Source organism: Monodon monoceros, unplaced genomic scaffold (genome assembly GCF_005190385.1).
Source record: "Monodon monoceros isolate NGI ecotype Baffin Bay Population unplaced genomic scaffold, NGI_Narwhal_1 Super_Scaffold_6, whole genome shotgun sequence".
In the NCBI taxonomy this organism is placed as follows: domain Eukaryota; kingdom Metazoa; phylum Chordata; class Mammalia; order Artiodactyla; family Monodontidae; genus Monodon; species Monodon monoceros.
This window is the reverse complement of record NW_021703783.1, coordinates 11,995,992-12,019,976: the sequence shown is the minus strand read 5'-3', so window position 1 is coordinate 12,019,976 and position 23,985 is coordinate 11,995,992. Positions and strand designations below refer to the sequence as shown.

The window sequence follows — 23,985 nt, the reverse complement described above, 5'->3', positions numbered from 1 at the left end:
ACGGGCCCAGCCGCTCTGCGGCATGTAGGATCTTCCCAGACCGGGGCACGAACCCGTGTCCCCTGCATCAGCAGGCGGACTGTCAACCACTGCGCCACCAGGGAAGCCCTAATCTAGAGTAATCTTCAGGGTCTGGCCATAACATATCATAAAGAATAGAGAATTTCCATGGGAATGAACCTTGAAAATAGAACCAAGTCCTCTTTCCAGTCTATGGAGATTAAAAACGGGACATGTCTTTAATCTAGGTAGGGTTTGTGTGACTACTGCAACGCAGCAGAAGTGATGTTATGACAGCTGCTGGGCCTAAGCCTTAAGATATGGACAGTTTCAGCTTTCTATTGGAATATTAGCTTCTGGAACCCAATCGCCATGCTATGAAGAAGCCCAAACAGTCCTGTGTAGAGGCCCACATGGAGAACCTCATGCATAGAGGACCCAAAGTACCCAGCCAACAGCCCCAGTTGAGTTTGCAGCAGAGCTAGTACACTTGCCAGCTAAGTAAAGGAGTCATGTTGGAAGTGGATTCTGCCCCAATTAAGCTACCCAAACTAATGCTGTGGTGGACAGAAGCAAAGCCCTGCCCAAACTGTAGACTCATGAGCAAAACAATGATTATTGTTCTTTTAAGTTGCTACATTTTTGGTGGTCTGTTATCCAGTAATAGATGACTAGAATATAGCCTTAGAAATATCATAGTGTAAGTGAAGAAGATTCCATAAATAAAATATTTATATTGCCGTTTCAAAGACACATGATGTTAAAACAAATTCTTTTTGCTTTTTTTTTAATGGTTAAAATAGTTCTCTCATACTATGCATAATAAGAGTAGAGTTACTACTTTTAATGTTCGGACTGAATAAAGTGGAAAGCTGGAACTCTGGCTAAATACAAAAGGTATAAGAAATTAAAACACTGAATTCAGAGTACAGCACTGGCAGATACAATGTTTCCAAATATGCTAGCTGTATTAATTTAATTCCACTGGCTATGTACTTTCTCTGACACTACAGTAATGGCTTGACATGGGCCAGTTTTCATTCTCAAGTTCCTAGTTGGAACCCACTAGGATCACAGACTGGGCAAAATGACAAAGAAATTAAATATAACTTTACCTCAATGAATTACTATTTCCATCTAAACAATAGTTACTGTTTCTTGGCTACTAAAATTAGATTAATATACCTTTGATGGACAGAACTGTAGCCATCGTTGACAAATAGAAAACTATCGTAATAATTCTTTTAATTTTTAAATTAAAAACAGTAATTTAAAAATTCTGTTATCCATGCAAATATATTGTTTATTTAAATTGGGGACTTGAGAGATGGCGAGGAGGCAGTGTATGTAGTTGTTACTATATCGTGACAACCCTATTCCCCTTCATGATTGATTGCTCTAGGGGAGGGTATGTGAACCAAGTCTGGCCAAAAAGACATGGGGAAAGTTAGCTGGGGATGTTTAGAAGAGATTTCCTTTCCTATTAACAGAGGCCCTTAAGGAGAATACCTCCTTTCTTACTGTTTTTAAACTTTTTTGTGTAACTACATGATGCTAAAGAAAATTCTTTAACCATCTTGCAATCACAAAATTGGCAGAAGGTAAAGATGGAAAGAACCCATGCTGTTTATGATTTTACTGAAAGTCTTCCTCTATTTTTGAACTGCCTACCTCCAGACAGCTTTTTGAGTGAAATAACTTAACGTCTCACGATTGCTTAAGTAAATTGTAATAGGATATTTTAATGCTTGCAGCCAAAAGCAATCCTAATCAATTCAGTAGTGCTATAAACAGCCTCCACTGTGTCTGAAAAATAGCTTGTGTTTAAAAACTTCGATTATTGCTCCTGTAAGTAAAATATAAGGTAAAATATAAAGATAAATATGTCAAAATCACCATTGATTCCCACTGGCTCTTCATAATCCTTCCTCACTCTGAAATCTCCAACTATTTTGTCCTTTTATTATTATTTTTTGACAACAATCACAAATGCTTTAAATTTGAATCATTTGGGCACATGATTTATATTGATTACAGGATTAAAATCTTTTTTTTGTACCACTAATTGCCTTATATCCAGTAGATACTCAACAACTACTTGTTGAATAAATTAATGATTACATCAGTGTATTTAAATTACATAAATATGCAAAAAGCAGACATCATAATTTCCAAGGAGGACTGTATTCTCAATGTGTGTGTGTGCAACGTAACAAAATGACACAATAATTAATAAATTTTCTGGTAGTTTTATTTCTGTTTATATTTTTGTTTACCATTGACTAAATTCTAATTTTGACTTCAAGATGGAAGCTACATAAGAAAATTTAAAGGCATTTGTATATCTCAACTAGGATTCTTCTTAGGAAATAGAGTAGAGGTCAGCCTAGTCTGGTGAAGTCTGATCGAAGATGGACAACCAGGTTTCTGCCAAGGTGCCCCCCTAAGCTTCTATTCAGTGGGCCTCTCACTGTTGTGGCATCTCCCGTTGCAGAGCACAGGCTCCGGACGCGCAGGCTCAGCGGCCATGGTTCACGGGCCCAGCCTCTCCGCAGCATGTGGGATCTTCCCGGACCGGGGCACGAACCCGTGTCCCCTGCATCGGCAGGCGGACTCTCAACCACTGCGCCACCAGGGAAGCCCAATTTAAGTTCACTGCTTTTGGTTACAATAATTGCAGAGACATTTTGACTACAAAATCATGATCAAATAATTCTAGACTCTTCCAGCTTTTCTGTATTAGGGAAGAAGTGTTATCTAATAAGCAAGTGTTCAATCTCAAAATCTCAAGTATTGTGAAGCAATGAGATGCAAGATTGCTGAAGGGAAATCAGACTTTAGTACGGCTGAGGATAGCTGGCCATACAGATCCAGGCACATGGGCCCTGGGTGAGGGAAGGAGTATCCACAGGACAAGCTTTTGGAGTTGGTTGGGATGGATAAGTCAAAGGATGTGGGCACCAAAAGTTAGGTCTTGCGGGGAAAGGAAAGAAGAACTGAGCATCAATTGTATTTTTAAAGGACCAGCCACAAGAGAGGGAAATGGGAAAGAAAATTTGTATGGGTCATGTTTATCTCTCATTTTATTCAAAGAGCCTTCTTTGGAGCTAAATATTACAACTTTCTACCTGTGTAAATTTGGATAGATTACTTCCCTCCCTTTCTGAGTTTTTGCTTCCTCAATTGTAAAGTGGGGAAAGCAATACTTACTTGAGTTCTTGAGAAGATTACGTGCAATATATATGGGGTGTGTGCGTGTGTGTGTGTGTGTGTGTGTGTGTGTGTGTGTTTGTAAAATTACTTAGCATAGAGCCTGGGACATAATACTCACCGACCCCACCCCTCTATGGAATGTTAGATTTATTCAGCAAATGGTAATTGAGTGCCTAGCAGCTGCTCTGCTTTGGGCACTGGTAATGCAGATGTGGGCAAGATGAAGCCTACATTCTAGGGGATGAATGCAAAGAAGTGTGGTTATTAGAAATGACTGACCAGCTTTAGCATCTAAAAACATACTTAAAATACAGGTTCTTGCTGTTTAGAAACGTATGTATAATATGAAATAAACATATAAAAGGTTGGCAAGTATTTATAAGGGAAAATACATACTAAATTTTAATGCACAATTGATTTGTTCTGTTTAATTTAGAATTTCCTTTTAAAACATTTGCATTTCTGGATTGTAGTGGACACGAGAGTATGATCTCCTGGAGGATTTTGTAAAGAAGGCAGAGGAAAAGTTGAATAGAACACAGAAATGGAAGGACAACATAGAGGATTTAGATCCAAACAGGGTTAGGAAAAACAACAGAGACTGAAGTCAGTAGGTGTAATGAGGCAGAAAAAAGAAATATTGTATTGCTTGGCAGCCAATCATAAAAGAACAAAATAAAAGTAGTCTCTTTAAATTATGTAAATATTAAACAACAAAGCAGCAGCTGGAGGCTAACTAGGAAGAAATAGCCAAGGCAGAAGCTAAAGAAGGCTGAACAGTCGATAATATAAAATACTTTTTATGCTATTTAGGAGTTTGTTTTTTTTTTCTTAATCAGATCCAGTAAGATAAAATGTAAACGGGACATGCATATATTTACCAGGAAATCATTTATTGAAAGCTGGGGAATTGACAAAAGAGCATAAATAGTTAGTAGCACTAGTTGCATTCAGAAAAGTGGAAAGAATTTTCTATTCGCATTCCAGTCCCTTCCAAGAGACTATGTATATACCTGTCTGAATGCATATCTTAAAAAAATAAAAAATCTATAAAAGACCATTAATCTAGGGGCTTCCCTGGTGGCGCAGTGGTTGAGAGTCCGCCTGCCGATGCAGGGGACATGGGTTCGTGCCCCGGTCCGGGAAGATCCCACATCGCGGAGCGGCTGGGCCCGTGAGCCATGGCCGCTGAGCCTGCGCGTCCGGAGCCTGTGCTCCACAACGGGAGAGGCCACAGCAGTGAGAGGCCCGCGTACCGCAAAAAAAAAAAAAAAAAAAAAAAAGACCATTAATCTGAGGCCATATGTAAAATATTTTGGTATTACAGATTCGTTAAGAGAAATATTTTTATTTTCATTTATGTCACAGACCTACATGTTTTCTTAGTAAATTAATTTTTGAGTCAGAGCAGATCCGAAAGGCTGCAGTTGTTTAGAGCTTTCAAAACATCTGGGAAGTTATTCTGGCAAGTAGAGTCCAATCCATTAGCAAAGCAGATGTTTTCCACTGTGGCTGGAAAAGACAACTTTCTTATACGTACTGCATATGTTCCAAAATCCACTTCAGAAACAAGATTCCACCTCATAAAGGGTCTTGGGACCACAGTGGTCTCTTAGACTCTGCCAATAAAGGTATGGCCAAGGCCATTTAGGTGTTTGAAAGTCAGTAGTTTAGAGTAATCTTTTTATCTCATGTTTTATAAAACAAGAGGAAAAAGTTATACCACTCTAAGTTGCTTCTCTAAGCCCTCATTTAAAAAGTTGGATTAAAACCAATGGGCAATCTTTGGCAGGACCCCTGGGAGCTAAAAGCAGGGAGGGACAAGAGGTCACGAGAGAGAATAGTGGCCTGAGAGTTGTTCTGGGCTTTCCTCCCAGAGAAAGTGAAAGGAAGCTTCTTCTCACTGACTCTTAGGAAGGAATATCAGAAGCTCTAGGAGATGGGTCTTGTCAAACAGCCAGAAACGGGCTTCTCTGGTGGCGCAGTGGCACCGATGCAGGGGACACGGGTTCGTGCCCCGGTCCGGAAGGATCCCACATGCCGCGGAGCGGCTGGGCCCGTGAGCCATGGCCGCTGAGCCTGCGCGTCCGGAGCCTGTGCTCCGCAACGGGAGAGGCCATAGCAGTGAGAGACCTGCGTACCGCAAAAAAAAGAAAAAAAAAAAAAACACAGCCAGAAACTACTGTGACCCAGAAATACAGGAAATTCAAAAACTCGTTTTGGGAAAAATTTTCCTTCTACAGATGCATCTTACGTTCTCATATACAGATGATTTCTCACTATCAGATGGCATAAATCACGTGTTCTAGATATTTTTTGCCTTTGTAAAAATAGATATAAAAGTTTAATAGAGAGAAAGCATTTTGCATTGGCCTTTTGCAAATTAATTATTTTTAGCTAAAAAAGTTCCATATTCTTAGCCAATGCAATATTTTCCTGGTTTGACAATTCAGTTTTAGCTTATTTTTAATCAAGAACAAGCAGAAATAAGGAAAAATAGAATGAAGGTATTACTTATTTTTTATTGTATCAAATAATGTGAGAATAATTCTTACAAAGAATAAGATGGAGGAATCCTTGCTGATTAAACTGATTAAATTGGTTTAAAATCATCAGCATTGTCAATATTTGAAAGTTTTCCTTATATATAAAGAAAGAAGTACTTGGGTTGTCCCAGATCACTGCTGAGTATTCTAAACTATTTTATAATTTCAAAAGCACAGCCTGTAAAGATAAAGGGGGCAAATCATTATTTGGCTTCAGAGATATGGAGATTTCTGCTATTTCTAGAGGAAGGTTGCCTGCTGTCATGAAATGTTTTAGGTCTCTTTATTTATTTATTTATTTATTTATTTTTAGGTCTCTTTATAATGACGTGCTATCATGGTATTGGCTACAGTACTAACAAAGGTTCTTTATTTGCACTCTGTTCATCTTTGCTTGGTGCATACACCTGCCAAAATAAAGACTATTATGAATGATAGGATTTGGATTCACATGTGTCAGGGAAATGTGAACAGAGTCAATTACTGATACTAGGCAGACACGTCTTATTTTCAACATCTTATTAACATTATAACCTGCTTCACTTATGATATCATAGCCATCTCTGTTTACTCTCATTCCTGTCTGAAACTAGCTCATCAGGAATTTTAGAGAGAGAGCCTTTGAACCTGAAACACTTTAATTATCACCTTGCTCCGGGGAATTGAAAGCTAGAAAGATATCATGCTTTGGAGAGGAAAATAAAGATCTCTCTGTGAAGATTATTTGTGTTTGTCTAAGAGATAAACACTATTCATCCATTGTCTGGAGGGGTGCCCAGAATAGAAATGAGCAAAGAGCACAGATTAGCTAAGTAGATAGCTTTCTAATTCCTTTTGAGACATGTCTTCCAAGTAGCGCTTTACTTTGTTTGAAGTGCTGTGATTTTCCAAATTTGGGTATATACCAACTTTGGTAACTGTGAAAACACATCCCAAAGCCAGAAAAGAAATGAGTTTTGTATTGCTATTTTCCATAGCCAATCTCTCCTCCATCTCATAGCCCTACTAGGAGATCGTTGAAAACTGACATTGTGTGGCTAGGAAAAGGAGCAACTAGAGATGGAAAAGTTGTTCAAAGGTGTGAAAAAGATAGGAATATGTGTCACTGAAGGATGTGTGCCAATAAAGGGCTCCATAAGGTAAGAACAGAGGGAAAAGGAGGGTCTAGTGTAATTTCTGGGATTGGTATGTGTCCACTCCACTTGGTCATAGAGGAGGAGGAAAGGAGAAGTTTAGGAAAGAGGAAAAGTGTCTCAAGGAATAGTTAGCAGAGAAAGAATCGCAGGAAACAACACTAATGATTAAACAGTTTAGGACATGTGAAAGAAACATTATGGCTTGTCTATAACTGCCTGCACTTAAATTAATTTTTTCCTGTGCAAGGAGGGGTAGAGTACAAAAGGGAAAAGGCAATGGAGAAAAAGGATGTGAACCTAGATGACCCTGACTCTTTCCTAACCTAAGAAAAGAAAGTAAAAATATGTTCTTAGGCCAAATCTAAAGACAAGAAAAACTTCAGCTTCCTCATAAAAACAGGACGCATCACTGACTAGGATGTGAAAAGATGAAAAGCTCATGAATCATAAGGAAACTCAAAGAGGCCCCTGGACTTCTATTTATATACCTCTTTAAAAGTGTATTAAATTATTTTTCCAACTAATGTTATCAAGTGAAATCTTCCATCTGGCTGCACTGAGAAAGAATTTCAAAGCTGTGGAATAGTAGAATCAGAGCTGGAAGTAACCTGAGTGTCTTTTCAGCCAACCCCCTCATTTTTCTTTTAGCAATTCTGGGGTGTGATGTAAACAGACTGTAGCGAGTCCACATGCACCAGACTTGCTCATTAAAAACACAAAACGGGGCTTCCCTGGTGGCGCAGTGGTTGAGAGTCCGCCTACTGATGCAGGGGACACGGGTTCGTGCCCCGGTCCAGGAAGATCCCACATGCCATGGAGCGGCTGGGCCCATGAGCCATGGCCACTGAGCCTGTGCATCCGGAGCCTGTGCTCCGCAACGGGAGAGGCCACAACAGTGAGAGGCCCGCGTACCGCAAAAAAAAACAAACCACAAAACGGCTTCTGACACCCCTGTGTTCCTTTCCAGCTACTATCTGCCCCTCTTTCTTCCTAGTGAACCGCCTTGCAGTAGCAGTCTACATTTGCTCTCTCCACTTCTTTGCCTTCCTTTCCCCTCCCCAGGCCACAGAGCTGCCCCTCCATTGAAACCATACTCACTCAAGGCCCCTCACAAAACTCACTCTTCCATCTGTGCAAAGAGGGCTTCAGGGCGAGATGGCTGGACTTGAATCTTGCTTCTGTCATTTACTTTCTGTGTAACCCTGGGCAACTTCACCTCTCTGTGCCTCATTTTCTCATCTATAAAGAGGGGATAATCATCATCGTCATCACCCCTGCTTCACGAGGTTGTTTTGAGAATTGAATGAGTCAAGCCGTGTGAACTGCTTAAAAGGGTCTCTGGCATGTTATAGTCCCTTAATAAAATAAATCTGAGTTTTCTTAGCTATCATTATCTTTTTTTTTTTTTTTTTTGGCTGCGTTGGGTCTTTGCTACTGCACGCGGCCTTTCTCTAGTTGTGGTGAGCGGCACTACTCTTCGTTGAGGCGCGCAGGCTTCTCACGGTGGTGGCTTCTCTCGTTGCAAAGCACCGACTCTAGGAGCGCAGGCTTCAGTGGTTGCAGCGTGCGGGCTCTAGGGCACGCCGGCTTCAGTAGTTGTGGTGCGCGGGCTCAGTAGTTGTGGCTCGCGGCTCTAGAGCGCTGGCTCAGTAGCTGTGGCTCATGGGCTTAGCTGCTCTGCAGCATGTGGGATCTTCCACGGCCTGGGATGGAACCCGTGTCCCCTGCATTGGCGGGCGGATTCTTTAACCACTGCGCCACCGGGGAAGTCCCATTATCTTTCTTGATAGCTTTGTAGTCTTACTGTTAACCAGTTCCCTCCTTCCAAGCTTCCTTCCATCCCTCCCTCTTTCCTTCTTTCCCTACTTCCCTTTTTTACAAGTATTTGCATGTCTCTTTATCCTGTACCAGGACATTGGGGCTACAGTAATGAGCAAGACAGCACGTGCTAATTCTCATGGGATTAAACTCCTAGTTTTCCTCTTACCACTCTATTAGCTGCTTCTTAGTTTTCAGTGGATGTTCCTTTTCCTCCCTCTGCCTCTCGACCTCTTAAATTATCCTCAAATTTCGTCTTCTTATCCTAACATGTTTTCCTGGAGATAAAGACATCCATCCATAAAGGCTATTCCAAACCTGTCTTCTGTCTTGCCTTTTCTTCTAGGTCAACCCTTCCAACTACATGTTAGTTGTCTTCCCCTATTACAGAGAGACTTCAATCCCAAGATGTACAACCCAGGATAGATTATCTCCCCAGCGCAGCCTCCTTTCACCATTCCTGGTTTTACCGTGTGGTCCACGGCACCACCACCCATCTGGACACTTACATCGGGATCCTCTGCGTTCACCTACTTCCCCCACTTCAATCACATCACAATTCTACTTGCTTCGCAAGTGTGGTCTCTCTTCTCTATTCCCACTTGCTTCATTCAGGCCTTCTTCATTTTCCTCTTTGTAGAAGACCAGCCTTCTCAATGATCTCTACTTCCTGTCTTCTGTTCCACCCATCTAGGCTTACACATTTTCTAAGACAAAAACCTGATCATTAATTCAATCGTGTATTCATTCACTCATTTACTCACTTGCTCTCTCACTTATTTACTTAATAATGTTGAATGAAAACCCACTGTGTGCTGAGCACAGATCATTTTATTTCTCTCTAAATTCCTTCCAAGGTGCCTTGACTCCCTTTAATTACCCTGGTGTCTCTGTACATTCTGAGTCCTCCCTCTGCCTCCACACACGCCTTGTTCCCTTGACAAGCCACTACATGCTCTTCATAACTCAGCTCAAATTTCTCCTCATTCATTCATTTATTCATTCACTCATTCAGCTCTGTCCAGTGCTGGGGCTAGAGCAGTAAATACAACTGATAAATCCCTGCTCTCACAGAACTTACATGAGGGAAACAGACAATAAATAATTGGACAAGATGATTGCAGATTGTGATAAGGGCTGAGGAAAAAAAGAGAAAGTCAGGCAACAGGGAGAAAGAGAGAAAGAGTTGAGTTTCTGTGTGTGTGTGTGTGTGTGTGTCTGTGTGTGTGTCTGGGGGTACAGTTTTGTTTTTTTTTAATTGAAGTATAGTTGATTTACAATGTTGTGTTAGTTTCAGGTGTACAGCAAAGTGATTCAGCTTTATATAATACATTTTTATATCCTTTTCCATTATAGGTTATTACAAGATATTGAATATAATTCCCTGTGCTATACAGTAGGCTCTTGTTGGTTAACCATTTTATATATAGTAGTGTGTGTATGTTAATGCCAAAGTCTTAATTTATCCTTTCCCTTGGGTGGTACAGTTGTGTTGTGTTTTTTTTTTTTTTTCCCGGTACGCGGGCCTCCCACTGTTGTGGCCTCCCCCGTCGTGGAGCACAGGCTCCTGATGCGCAGGCTCAGCGGCCATGGCTCACGGGCCCAGCCGCTCCGCGGCATGTGGGATCCTCCCGGACCGGGGCACGAACCCGTGTCCCCTGCATCGGCAGGCGGACTCTCAACCACTGCACCACCAGGGAAGCCCGGGTGATACAGTTTTAAATAGGGTGATTGGTCAGAGAAATCTTTTCCGATGAGGTAGCATTTGAGCTGAGACCTGAATGAAGTGAGAGAGTGAGCCCTGTCGATATCTGGAAGAAGAGCGTTAGGGGTCAGGGAACAGCCAGTGCTAGGGCTGCGGTGGAAGCAGGCCAGGGTGCTCGAGGAACAGCAAGGAGGTTGGAAGGTGATCAGCGAAGGGCAGTCAAGTGAGTCCCTGTGATGCCAGCCTGATTTTGCACAGCAGAGTTGAGCATTCATTTCTCTGTGGCTCAGATAGTGCTTGGTATTACATTGTGCTGTTACAACATGGCATATGGTTGTCTCTATTTATTTCTGTCTGTTTAATTGCTAATACTGCAAGCCCTCAAGGGTGGGGACCATTTTTTACTCCTTTTTATATCCCCAAAGCCCATCCCTGTGCTTGGCAGGTGCTTGAACCTTTGCTGAATGAATGAATCAGAGGCCTTTAGATGCTTTCTCACTAGTGAGCCATCTGATTGGGTTTCTGGGTTCTTACTGCTTTCAATACTTTTCTTTCATGTCACTCTCTTAGCACCTGGTATTGATCTTTCACTTGCTTTGGCTACTTTCCTCTTGGAAACTTGAATCACGGACATTCCTGCATTGATTTCCAGTCATGACTCTCCACTCCTCCCCAGGTTTCTTTGTCTTGCAGTGATAAGTGTGCCTTGTGTGGGCAACACCAAGGAAGCGCTGTACATATTGGAGCTGTGGAAAGCTCACAGCAGGAGCACTAATAAATGAAGATAAATGTACAGAGTGGGGTCAGAATACAGAAGGACTTGCAAGTTGAGTAAAGAAGAAAAATACAGGCAAGTGACTGTGATGATTTAGAAATGTCACCCTGAGATCGTACTTTAAGGTTTTATAAATACCTTAATCTTTATTGTCATCACTTATTTTTTGTGCAAGAGTAAATAAACTTTAGCCCTTAGCTTATTTGCATATGACCAAAAGGTCATCTATGCATATATTAGAATAGCATGCTTTCACAAGATGTCCGTTTCTGAAAGTAGGTGACATCTATAAAATGAGACATTGTATTTCTTTTTTTTTTTTAGAACAGGAAGTTAGAGTTGCTTTGTTAAGGATAAAAATCTCAAAAATTGTGAATACAGGTGACAATCATTAGCAAACCAAAGCCTCTAACTTGTTGAAATAGGTGTTGTCAAGAATGCAAGCAAAATGCACATATCACAGAATAACTCTAGCGCTCCTTATGTATAATCTACTTACTCTATTTCATACATGATTATAATAACTTGGTTATCTATTTTTTTTCAGGTCATAGCCGATTAAACATAATAAAGTATCTGGGCAGGAAGGTGGTAGAGGAAGTCACAGCAACAAAATGGATGGAAGGCACACAGGAGGCAGAAGACATCAAGCCCTCGAAACGATAGCCGTTTAGTCTCAAATGCAAGGCAAGCAAGGCAGTTACTCCTTGTGGCACCATCATACAGGTGCATAACAGCTTTATCTGCAAGGTCAAGTCAAAAGTTTTTTAAAAAGTTGTTTGTTTTTTCAAATTTCATTTGGTGACAAAGCCTGACGACTTGTGCTTGTTTGATAGCAAATCGAATCTGAGGGGCTATGAGGCTACTTATGAACTTCATTCTAATTTGTGTGAATATGATTTGCTGCAGAAATAATGTGTTAATTACAGACCCTGCTGGGTTGCTATGAATACGTATGTGGTAGAAGCATCACGTTACCTTCACAAGATGCAAACATCTGGTTGCAAGGGTTTGGGTAAGGAATTGTGTACTTGTGTAGTACAAACCTTAATGTGCACAATGATAACTATGGTTAGTAAGATAAACACTGCTTAATAAGAAAGTGTGGGAAATGCTTTGAAAGCTTTGCATTAAAAAAAAGTGTTCATTAAAGGAAAGGAAAGTGTATTCGGAAAACCAACATGCGTTTAGAGATTTCTCTGTGTGTGTGTGTGTGTGTGCGCGCGCGCGTGTGTGTGTGCGCGTGTGTGTGTGTATCCAAGTTCTTTAAGATGAAATTAGACTTGGAATCTGGGGCATATTTTTGCTGTTGTCTTGCCAAAACTTGGATTTAAGCACTGTTATCAGGACAATTATCTTTAAGGTTGCTGGAGTTTTCTTGAGCACCAGGGCTATTGGAGTGAGAAAGCTAATGAGAGATGCGAATTTGCTTCTTAAAACCTTTAAATTTGTAATAGGAGTTCTCTTTTGTTTTGTTTTATTCCCTTCCCACCTCCCCCGCCCCAGGATTCTACTGTCAATGGAGAAAAAAACTGGGGTGCCAACTTAAGGAAACAGAGTCTGCATTTGCAATTCCAATGCGGTCCCCAAAGGGAATTGTTAAATAGCCTGAGGGTTATTTTAGCTCAGTTAACTAAAGATACTTTAGACTTTAGGGATGGAAATTTTAAAACTCTAGCTGAATTCTAGACGGAGTAAAGAATTCAGAAACACAAAATTCACAAAATATTACAATGTTAAATTTTCTCTGCCACAAAATAATACAGGTCCATGGTTAAAAATTCAAATATTATAGAATTATATTAACCGAAATAGTGAAAAGAACTCCTGCCTCCACTGTCATCTCTCTCCCTATAAAAGAAACTGTTAAAATATGGCTTGTATTTCTCTAGCTGTTATTCTTTCTTTACATAAATTCATTCCTACTACAGAGTGTATTGCAACTCACCTTTCCCCTCACCCCACTTAACAACTATATATCTTGATGTCCATCCAAGTTAGTGGTTAATATAACCACCTCATTCTTTTTCATCATGAGATAGAATTCCATTTTATGGCTTTACTGTAATTTAAAATTAACCAGTTTCTGAAGGTTTACTTTTCCTCATGGTTATTTTATTTTTCTCCTTTGATTTTCATCTGCTTTCCTGGTTAGGCACACGTAGAAAAATAAAAAGCTTAAACTTGATTAGAAAAAGCTGTAAATAGTGAGATAACTGTTATCAAATGGCAAATTTCCAGTTCTGTGGAACGAGCAGTACAGTTATCTCAAAAAGATGAAACAAGCGATGTCTCTTCTGAATTTTAAAGAATATTCAGGTGTTACTAGTAAAGGAATGAGTAACTCTCAGGTGTGAGAATTAAATTTTCCTCAGCTGTACCAAGGCATTAGAATTTCTGGAGGAAATAAGCCTTATTGTAAAAATCAACTTTCACACTTAAAATTAGGGACAGAGTATCTGTGGTCCTGCTTGGAAAGGAGTGTTTTATGTACAGAGCTCACCAGACATTCAAAGGTCAGGGATAATAGGTGATGAGGCATTCTGATGACCTGTGTCCAGGTAAATGAGAGAAGGGTAACTGGATCGCTTTCACCACAAATCAGAGTAACAATTGCTCTGTCCCTCCTCTGTCGTTGTATGCAATTCAACAATCTTTTCCTCCGCAGGAGCAAGGAGTGTAATTAAGGTGAACACCTGTGACACACATTACATTACTATTGCAATTTATCTATAAAGACTCTCTGTTCCATTTCCCTTCCTGCCCCTCAGAAGTAACCACTATTCTTAATTTTATGATAAACCTTCCTTTGTTTACATACTAGTTTTAGCAAATACATACGTGTTCCCAAATAATATATCATTTAGTTTTGCTTGTTCCTGAGCTTTGTAAAAAGGGCAACTTACTGCACATAATTTTCTGTGATCTTAGAAACTTTATGTTTCTAAGAGTAATTTATTCTGCTGAATGTGGTGGTTGCTTCCTGACATTCACTGCTATAGAATATTTCATGATCTGACTATATCAAAATTTATTTTTCTTTTTTATCAGTTCGAAGTATTTTAAAATTTTTATTCATGATTTCCTCTTTGATCCATGGTTATTTGGAAGTCTAAATCCCACTTATTTAAGTGAATCTTTAGAAATTAAAAGGTACTGTTATTTAAATTTTAAGTTAGATCTTAACAAAGAAAATTAGTCTGAAATATATTTCTAAATCTATTGCCTTGCAAGCAGAGATTACAAGGTCTAGATCAGGGATCAACAAACCCAGCCACCACCTGTTTTTCTACAGCTTGTGAGCTAAGAATGGTTGGCACGTTTTAAATGGTTGAAAAACACAAATACTTTGAGGTATGTATAAATTAAATGAAATTCAAATTCAGAGTGCCTAAATAAAGTTTTATTGAAATACGGCTATGGTCATTTGCTTAATTACAATCCTTGTTCCTGCAGGAGGAGAAGATAATTGAATTGCATAAGCATATTGACTATGACAGCTTTCAAGTTACAGGGGCAGACTTGAGTGGTTGCAATAGAGACCATTGACCTGCAAAGCTAAGGTATTTACTATCTAGTGCTTTACAGAAAAAGTTTTTCAACCCTCGGTCTAAATAATCCAAATTATTTTAAATATGTTAAGGTACACTGGCGAATTTATGTAAATATTTCTTACGGGTTTGATGAGAATGTGTATTCTCCTATTGCTGTATGTCGACACTGTAATATCTAAATATTGTATACCTTATATCTATATCTATGTACATGGAGTTGTCAGTAACTTATCAATAGGTGAGAGAGTATTGAAGTAGCCCCACCATAATGGTGGATTTATCAATTTCTCCTTGTAGATTTGATCATTATGTGGTGCCCTTTCTATCCCCAATAATGCTTTTTTATCTTAAAGTCCATTGTGATTGTGTGATTTTAATGTAGCTACACCAGTCTTCTTTTCATTATTATATACCTGCTATATCTTATGGTTTCCATGTCCTTATGTTTGTAAATAGCATATAGCTATGTTTTTTAAAACTACTTTGACTCTTTTAGCTGTAGAGTTTAATCCATTTATGTTGTGATTACTTACATATTTGAACGTTTTTCCCTTTGGTCTTTCCTTTCTATTTGGCCCTCTTTTTCTACAATTCTTTCTTGTATTTTTAAATTTTTTCTTTGCTCGGGGTAAATAGGTGGAGATACTGTTATGTTTATTTGTTTATTTCTTATTGCCTTTCTCTTCCTCTGCTGTTTTGGAATTTCTGTTTTGGACATTATTATTATTATTATTATTATTATTATTTACAGACCAATTTTCTTTAGATTACCCCAAATGTTTATCAATTTATTTGCTCACCATTTTTTCCTTGCATCTCAGTATTTCTTATTGGGTCACTTCCTTCATCCAAAAGTGTGTTTTAGGAGTTCGTCTAGTGAAGGTGGTAAAAAGCAAAGCTTTTATTTTTCTAAAAATGTCTTATTTCCATTTTTGTTCTGGAAATCTAATTTTTCTGGACACAAAATTATAGGTTGACAGTTATTTTTCTCAACATTTAGAAGATATTCTAGTGTCTCTGGCTGCCATTACTGCTGTTTAAAATTCTTTGGTCTACTTGCTTTTCTTCTTGCAATGCTTTTTTTTTTTGGTACGTGGGCCTTATCACTGTTGTGACCTCTCCTGTTGCGGAGCGCAGGCTCAGCGGCCATGGCTCATGGGCCCAGCCGCTCCACGGCAAGTGGGATCTTCCTGGACCGGGACACGAACCCGTGTCCCCTGCATTGGCAGGCGGACTCTCAAACACTGCGCCACCAGGGAAGCCCTCGCAATGCTTTTAATATGGCCTTTTCCTCTGGTGTTTTGCAACTTCATTCTCGTGTATCTTGGTTTGGTTTTCTTTTCATGTATATTATTTGATACATGTATATGTTGTTCTTTCTCTTTCTGGTTTTCTTTTTAGGTATTCTACTTGATACGTGTATATGCCAGTACTTCCTCTCTTGGTGGATTCATGTCTTATATTAATCTTGAAACACTGTCAGCTATATACTATAACCTATATCTAATCTAAGAGAGTATAACCAGTCTCTTCACCTCTAGCCTCTAACCTATTCTTTTTGGTGTCTCATTCTGGGATTCTGATTAGATAAATGTTACATCTTCACATTCTATCTTCCATAACTCTTTAAAATATATATATATATATATATATTTATTTATTTATTTTTGGCTGCATTGGGTCTTGGTTGCTGTGTGCGGGCTTTCTCTAGTTGCAGTGAGCGGGGGCTACTTTTCAGTGCGGTGCAGTGTGGTGCATGGGCTTCTCATCACAGTGGCTTCTCTTGTTGTGGAGCACGGGCTCTAGGCACGTGGGCTCAGTAGTTGTGGCTCGCGGGCTCTAGAGCACAGGCTCAGTAGTTGTGGCGCACGGGCTTAGTTGTTCTGCGGCATGTGGGATCTTCCTGTTCCAGGGCTGGAACCCGTGTACCCTGCATTGGCAGGCGGATTCTTAACCACTGTGCCACCAGGTAAGTCCCCAAAATGTGATTTTATCCTCGTGAATATTCCACATGAGCTTGAGAAGAATGTGTATTCTGCTGATTTCAACTATGTCCGTACTGATTTTCTCCCTACTGGATCTACCGATTTCTGACAGGGGGGTGTTGTCATTTACTTGTTTTTGACTAATAAAGTTCCTTGTAGATAAGTAGGGGTTACACTTGGAAAGACTCTTTGTTAAAAATATTTCACTTCCCTTCTTGCTTCAAAATTTTCACACGTCTACTTATATGGTATATAACAAATAAAGCATTTTCACATTCAAAGAATAAGCAAAAGTGAATTTGCTACACCCAAATAGATGTAAAGAACCATAACAAACAAGAAATATAGATATCAATTACAAGATAAGAAGCAAAAAAAAAAAAAAGAAGGAAAAAAAAGATAAGAAGCAAGCTCAAGCAATTTCTAAAGTGGGAGCAAAAATAATAATCCAGCAATTTGGCCTGTTTCTTCAGCAAGGCTAAATAAGGATGTCAGCTGTAGCCAAAATGAAATTAAGCATATCTCGACTTCAAGATATGCTTAAAATATTTAGATTAGATCATAAAAATAGTAATATTCTTAACTACAGTAAACATTATCTAACTTATCCATAGGTACATTTTACATTACTTGGCTTTAAGACTGCCTACAAAGATAAACACAGCAGTCCCTAAATGATACTCACACATCATACTGAGGGACTGGAGTAGAGAGGGTGTGTGAAAAATACATTTGATTCTTGGGAAGTTTACATATAGTTCTCGGTCTTCAGGTTACATTTAGCCATCATCATTTCTTCATATTTTCTGTATCTAGCCTTTACACCCAGCTATAGATTTTACCTGTTTCTCAAGTTTTGCTAGTGTACTTTGTATTTGGGAGACCGCATTCACTCCATGTATCTGCCTTCATTCTTTTCTACATCATTTTCATCTCCCATACCAACATTAGCAAATGAAACCTTCAAGAAGGAAAAACTTGTATAAGGCAGCACAATAAACAGGGGAGTTGGACATCAATTCTCAGCAAAAGTGTAAAAAGATTAACATTGGTTGTAAACACTTAGAAAAGTAACGGAGATCATTGATACCAAAACTGGTTCATATTTCAAAAGGTCCTGTTTATTTTTTTTTAAGAGTTACTTGAACTTGTGGATTTAGGAATGCTAGAGACAGTGAATTTTCATTTCAGCAGAGCATGTAGAAAACCTTTTATGAAATCCTTCTTGGTTATAGCATTGTTGCATGAACTAAAGTGCTTGATCTTGAAAAGTATTGGTTCATAAATGATTATTATCTCAGAGCTCATTTTTGGTGGTGGGCTGCAAGGCTCTTTTGTAAGCCTGTTTTATGTAACTGTTCTTTGTTTTTTTTTTTATTAGACTTAGGTGGAAACAAAGAAGGCATGTTCATTAAATTTACAGATGTTATAAATTTGAAGTGATCGCTAATAATATTTTAAAATCTGAAATTATGTCCTAAAACAAACAAGATGAAATTTAATATGGTTTAAAGGTAAAAATTAGGTTTAAATATTAAATTATGGAAGTACAGACTATGTAAGGTAAAAGATATGGTTTAATTGTAGTCTGTGTGAAATTGACTTGGGTATTTGATCTGACTCTCTGTAATATGCTTGCTAAAAAACCTAATGCAAGTTCGGAATGCATTATTGTCAGGGTATGCTTGGATCAAAGAGGCTGATCCCTGTGTGACTCGGTTCTCAGCCCACTGTATTTGAATGTTGTGTTCTCTTCTGAGTGTACAGTTCAAGGAGAAAAGTGAAAAATCAAAGTACATTCAAAGCAGGGTATGGAATGTGGTTATGAGGGCTCACCATTGCATTGGAAGAACAATGAAAGGTTCTAGAGATTTTGAAGAAGAGGAAAATATGAGAAGATCTGGTAGTTACTTAATAGTTGGTTCAAATATTTCAAGGCTTGCAATGTCTATAAGAAATGAGATTAATTTTGTGTGGCTCTTTGGGGCAGAAGCAGCACCAGTGATCTAAGTTAAGGGAAGTTGATTTGATGTTCACAAATCAAGTGACACAAACTTTAGAGTTAAGCAACCCTGGATTTTAATTCTGGCATCAGCATTGGCTTTGGCAAAAGGAATGAAACATCTGAGCTTCATTTTCCTGCTAAATAGGTATAACAAGGCTCATCTCATTTTAAGGATTAGAAATAATAATATAAAAATGGCTTAGTTCCTGGCATAGGTACTCAATGAAAAATAATTATACATAATATTGATAAAAATAGAGATTTCCAACAATGGAAAAGTTTAAGTGGTTGATGGTGTAGTGGAAACATTGGAGAGAGGATTTCTACTTAAGATAGCAGACTAAGGTCTGTTCCAACTTTTAGGATAATGGTTTTATTTCCCATCTTGGTTTGAAATCTCTCTTTCCCCTGACTGTGCTTCTCCCATGCTTCACAAAACAAGCAGGTCCAATCTACTTTAACCAAGTTTATTTTATAGATTTTCATTGATTTCTGAGAGTCAAGTGACCTTAAAGAAGTTAGAAAGCAGGGGGTCATAGCTATGACAAAGCTGGAGTTTCAAGAAGAAGCAAATGCAATGTTACAGATGGAAGGACTTCTCACTTAGTGGCGCCGGGGGCTACTGGGGGGAGAAGAAGATTATAAAGGTTGGTTAGGTCACGAGAGGCATTATGTGAAAGAAGCCTCCACTACTTCAAACCACATCAGGCTCTTGGTAAGAGCTGTGAGAAAAATAGGATCCAAGGCAGTCGTGCGATGCGGGCGAGGCAGGTCTGGGCTTGCTGCTTGCAGGTAAGGACCGGTAGTTTGGAGACTCCCCGGGACCGAATGGAGGCCCTTGGGTGCCACCAGTTTAAGGCATGAGTTGAGGAGATTAAAAAAAAAAAAAAAAAAAAAGGAAGCGACAAAAGGGGAAAAATAGGTGGGAGGGTCCCAGCAGGAAGACCAAGGCTGGAGGGTCTTTGGGTGCTGCAGGTTTACTGCCCGCAGGTTAGTGGCCACGAATTGCACACTAAGACCCGGGGCGCTGTAACTGGCGCGCTCCTTCCGCCAGGAGCATCCACTCTTGCCCGGGGCAAACCTCTCCTCGCGCTCTACTTCTCACGCCTCCCAGCTGCTAGTGGGTCCTGCTAGGGCACTTCTGGAAACCCGTCGGCGGCTCATAACTTCGGTCCGACTTCGATCGCGGCCTTGATAACTCGGCACGTTGCCTTGCTCTCTCTCCTACCTTCCGTCTCCCGCCCACCCGGCCCCACTGGCCAGTTCTCCTCCAGCGCTGCGGTCGACCAGATGCTCCGCGCCTCGGCTGCCGCCAAGACCCGGAGAACGGAGCGGCTCCCGGCCGCGCGGCGCGCGCTCGCGGGCTCGCTCCCCGAGATGTACTGGGCATGCGCGGCGCGCGGCCGGCTTGGGCGAGCGGGTGAGCTGGCGGGCAGCTCCAGAGTTCCCCGGCGGCGGCGGCGGCGGCGGCGGCGGCGGCGGCAGCGGCGGGCCAGGCGTTCTAGCCGAGCGCGAGGCCGGCGCTGAGCTCGCCTCGGAGACCGCGTCTCCTAGGCCGGACGCAGACGGCGGCTGGGCGGCTCGCGGAGGATTGGGAGGGCGCGGTCCGGGTCGGGGGCTTTCTCCCGGCCGCCTCCCGCCGGGTTTGGGTTCGAGGCGCCTCCGGGGAAGCCGCGGCCCCGAGGGCAGATCCGAGGTAAGAGCCCCTCGGCGAAAGGCGCCCGCTGGGGTCCGGCGGCTCGGACTCTCCCTCGATTTTCAAAATCCGCCTTTGTGTGCCGGGATGGAGTGGTGCCAGGCGCCGCGTCCGTCTTCATTCACTTTGACTGCTTTCAACTGGTGTCGGGAGCCAGGTGTGCGAGGGCGCTGCCGCCGAAGTGCGTTCGCGGGCGGGTCCCGGGGCGCTCGGAGCCGGTGCCGACCCTCGGTCGCCCGCCGCGCCCGGGGCTCCTGCACGGTGGGCAGAGAAGATGCACACCGTCCTTGTCATATTTCCCGGTAACCTGAGCTTCCGCAGATACACCTGCGCTTCTCTGGTCGGTGGGGAGACTCCAGAACGAGTATTCTTCTCCTGGTTTGTCTTAGACTTGGGGTTTCGAGAGCTACCCTCCCCACCCCCAGATGGGGGGGGTCTTTTCCAATTGACACTTTGCACCAAGGTCCCACCATCGTATACCCCCTCAAATTTCGAGAGAGCTTGTTGTTTGTGCATAGTTGTCCCCCTTAATCCCTGGTGACTTTCCTTTCGTAGCGGGCTCCACTCCTCTCACCATTTTACTTTTGGGGAGACAGCCCTTCTGGTGTCTTTGTCACTGAATGCCTTTGGAGTGGATTTCCAAGACCCTGCCCGCCCCTCCTATGCTCTCACTTTCTACTTTCCTTTCAAGGACTACCTGTATGCAGAATCTTGGCACGGATTGTTCCCTTCCTTTGCACTGTTTCTCAAATCCTTCTTTCCCTGTAGTACCCGTTGCATCGCTGGACTCTCTTTGGGGGTAGGATGCTGTATTAGGTATTAGGAATTGAAATCCATAGACATCAAGAGCGGTAGAGCATTAGGAATTGGAATCCACCTTTACAAAACATATTTCAATGACATGTATTCTAGCTTTAATTTTTAAGGTTTCAGTTCTCACCTCAGTTAATAAGAGGAATAGCTAATGTCTTAAGAGTTCAGATAAAACTTGGTTTCAGAGGCATGTGACTAGTTTGATTTTGGCTTTATTTTTTTGGGAGATAGAAGAATTAGGATTCCCAGAAAGCTTCTTTATATACATATATCAAAGTAACTGTTGTGTATTGCTTCTAATTTATTTCAATTGAAAGGATATTATTCTTCTACAGCGACTTGGGTTTTGGAAAGTGTGAACTAGTAATTTAGATCATGTGGTCATTGAAAATTAAAGTCAATGTCATCCTTTCTCACCTAGTATAGATTTTCTAGGAATTGGAGTTTTCTGGACATATTACTATAGTTCTTTCTTAAGTTGCTGGTGTGGAAAATTTTTGGTCATGGGTTCACATTTTTAATTACCAATTTGAAAAATAACCCACTTTATAGACTTGCCACGTAAAGGGTAGGGTAGAATGTATTACAAATGTAATAACATTTTATAGAATGCCTTTAGTGCAGAATTCAGAGATTAATACTTTTAAAAATTCCCCAAGTCATTCTCTTCACAGCAGAAAAAAAGAAAAGGAGGAGAGTTAACTTGCTTTTAATTCCACTGTTGTGAGATAACCACTGTTCACAATATTTGGTACATTCTCTTTGTAATCTTTTTTTTTCTCTCACTTTCCAGTGTCATTGACTATCATTATATAGTAATTTTCAGTCTTTTATTAATACCAGGGGAATACTTTAAGTTGTATTCAGAGTGAAGATTCTCAAAATGGTTTATTCTTATTTGTTCCCTATTGGGAATCTAATGCTGAATTTTGACCACTTTGCTTGCTTCTGATCAGATGTAAAGATTTCATTTTGTTTTCATCTCTAGCTTTTCCTGCTTTCAGTTTTTAAATATTTGCTGATACTTTTTAGTTTGCTAGACTTTGCCTGTTTTGGTTGCTGTTCACAGTTTTGAGGAGTACTGGTCAGGTGTTTTATTGAATGTCCTCTGTAGGCATTCCTCTAATATTGTTCTCCTCATCAGACTGAGGTTTTGGGTTTTTGAGGGGAAGATCACAGAGGTAAAGTGCTACTTTTATCACGTAATATAAAGGGTCCATACTATCCAACATGATTTATCACTGTTGATATTTATCTTGATCACCTGGCTGCAGTAGTATTAGTTTTCTGCACTGAAAACTTACTCTTTTTCTTTCTTTTAATGCTTTTTCTTAGAAGGAAGTCACTGTGAGCAACCCATACTTAAGGAGTGGAGAGTTATGCTTCTCCTCCTTGAGGGTGGAGCGTTTATATAGGTTTTGGGGAATTCTTTTGAATGGCAGATTTGTCTTTTTTCCCTATTTATTAATTTACTCAATCATTTGCTTATATTGGTCTGGCCTCCTGGATATATATTTATACTTTGGGTTATAATCCAATACTACTTTATTTTGTTCCTCAAATTGTTTCAGCTTTGGCCATTGGGAGCTCTTTCAGTTGGTTCCTGTCCTCCTTTGACATATCTCCATTAATGTAAGTTTTTTAAAAGATCACTTCCTTACTTTCTAGCATTAAAAGATGCTCCAGGATTATCTTGTATATTTCCATTTCCTGCCCCAGCCCTAGAGTCAGCCAGAAAGAATCTGGTTCATCTTCTTGGGAAATGGTGTTGGAAGCCAAGAAAGATCTGGGTTCTAGGTATTCTTGTTGCTGCTGAGGTGTCATTACTTCTAGGCCCTCTCATCTAACAGCAGGAAATACATATGTGTGTATACAAACCCCTGTATGTACTCTTACAGGGGTACATGTTTCTCTTTGTAACCATGTGTATCTATTTTAAGGTAAATATGAGTTCATAACAGTTGCCTCTTACTCTACCTAATCCATCACCACCTATATCATCCTGGATTCCTCCCCTTGCTTATCTGTAAACTCATTCTAATAGGGAGAAGAAACCTGGCTTCCACCACCTGCCATCCATTTACTTAATTGTTCAAACCCATTATATGTATATAGTGGTATCAAAATTGTTAACCTGTGCTCCCTTCACAAAGAGGGGGAACAACTTTATCAACTAGAGTACATTGCTTATGTGTAGTACATTTTATAGATTTTTAGATTATATAGATTTTTAGATTTTATAGATTCCAATTGGTCTTACAGATTCCATTCCTTTTCCTCCTATTCCTTTCATGAGGTTGTTGCACACATGTATGATACCGGTAGATACTTTTGTCACAATCTACATTCTATTTTGGGATCCCCAGACCTTCTACATGATTTTTTTAAAATTTGTGTATATTATTTCACTCTTTGTCCTGTGACGTTCTGTGAGTTTTGACAAATGAGCAATTTCATGTATCTATTATCATACAGAATAATTTCAGCAGATTATTAAATCTTCTGTGTTTCATATATCACTCCCTTAACCCCCTTCCCCCGGGAACCCCTGATTTTTTTTAGTCTCTATAGTTTTGCCTTTTCTGGACATCATATAATTAGAATCATATAGCCTTCTCTGACTTCTTTCACTTAGTAATGTGCATTGAAGGTTCATTCATGTTTTCTTGTAGTTTGATAGCTCATTTCTTTTTATCATGTAATAATATTGCATTGTATGGATATATCACAGTTTGTGTA

General features: G+C 40.3%; 1 protein-coding gene across 1 annotated transcript in view; it reads left to right on the top strand.

The window, feature by feature from the left end:
• The first annotated feature begins 20,221 nt into the window (after positions 1 to 20,221).
• Positions 20,222 to 23,985, top strand: part of EPS8 (epidermal growth factor receptor pathway substrate 8) — a 192,231-nt gene continuing 188,467 nt past the window's right edge. Inside the window, exons 1-2 of the mRNA XM_029204630.1 lie at positions 20,222 to 20,433; positions 22,966 to 23,043. The gene's annotated coding sequence lies outside the window, so the exon portion shown is untranslated. The remainder of the gene's footprint in view (positions 20,434 to 22,965; positions 23,044 to 23,985) is intronic.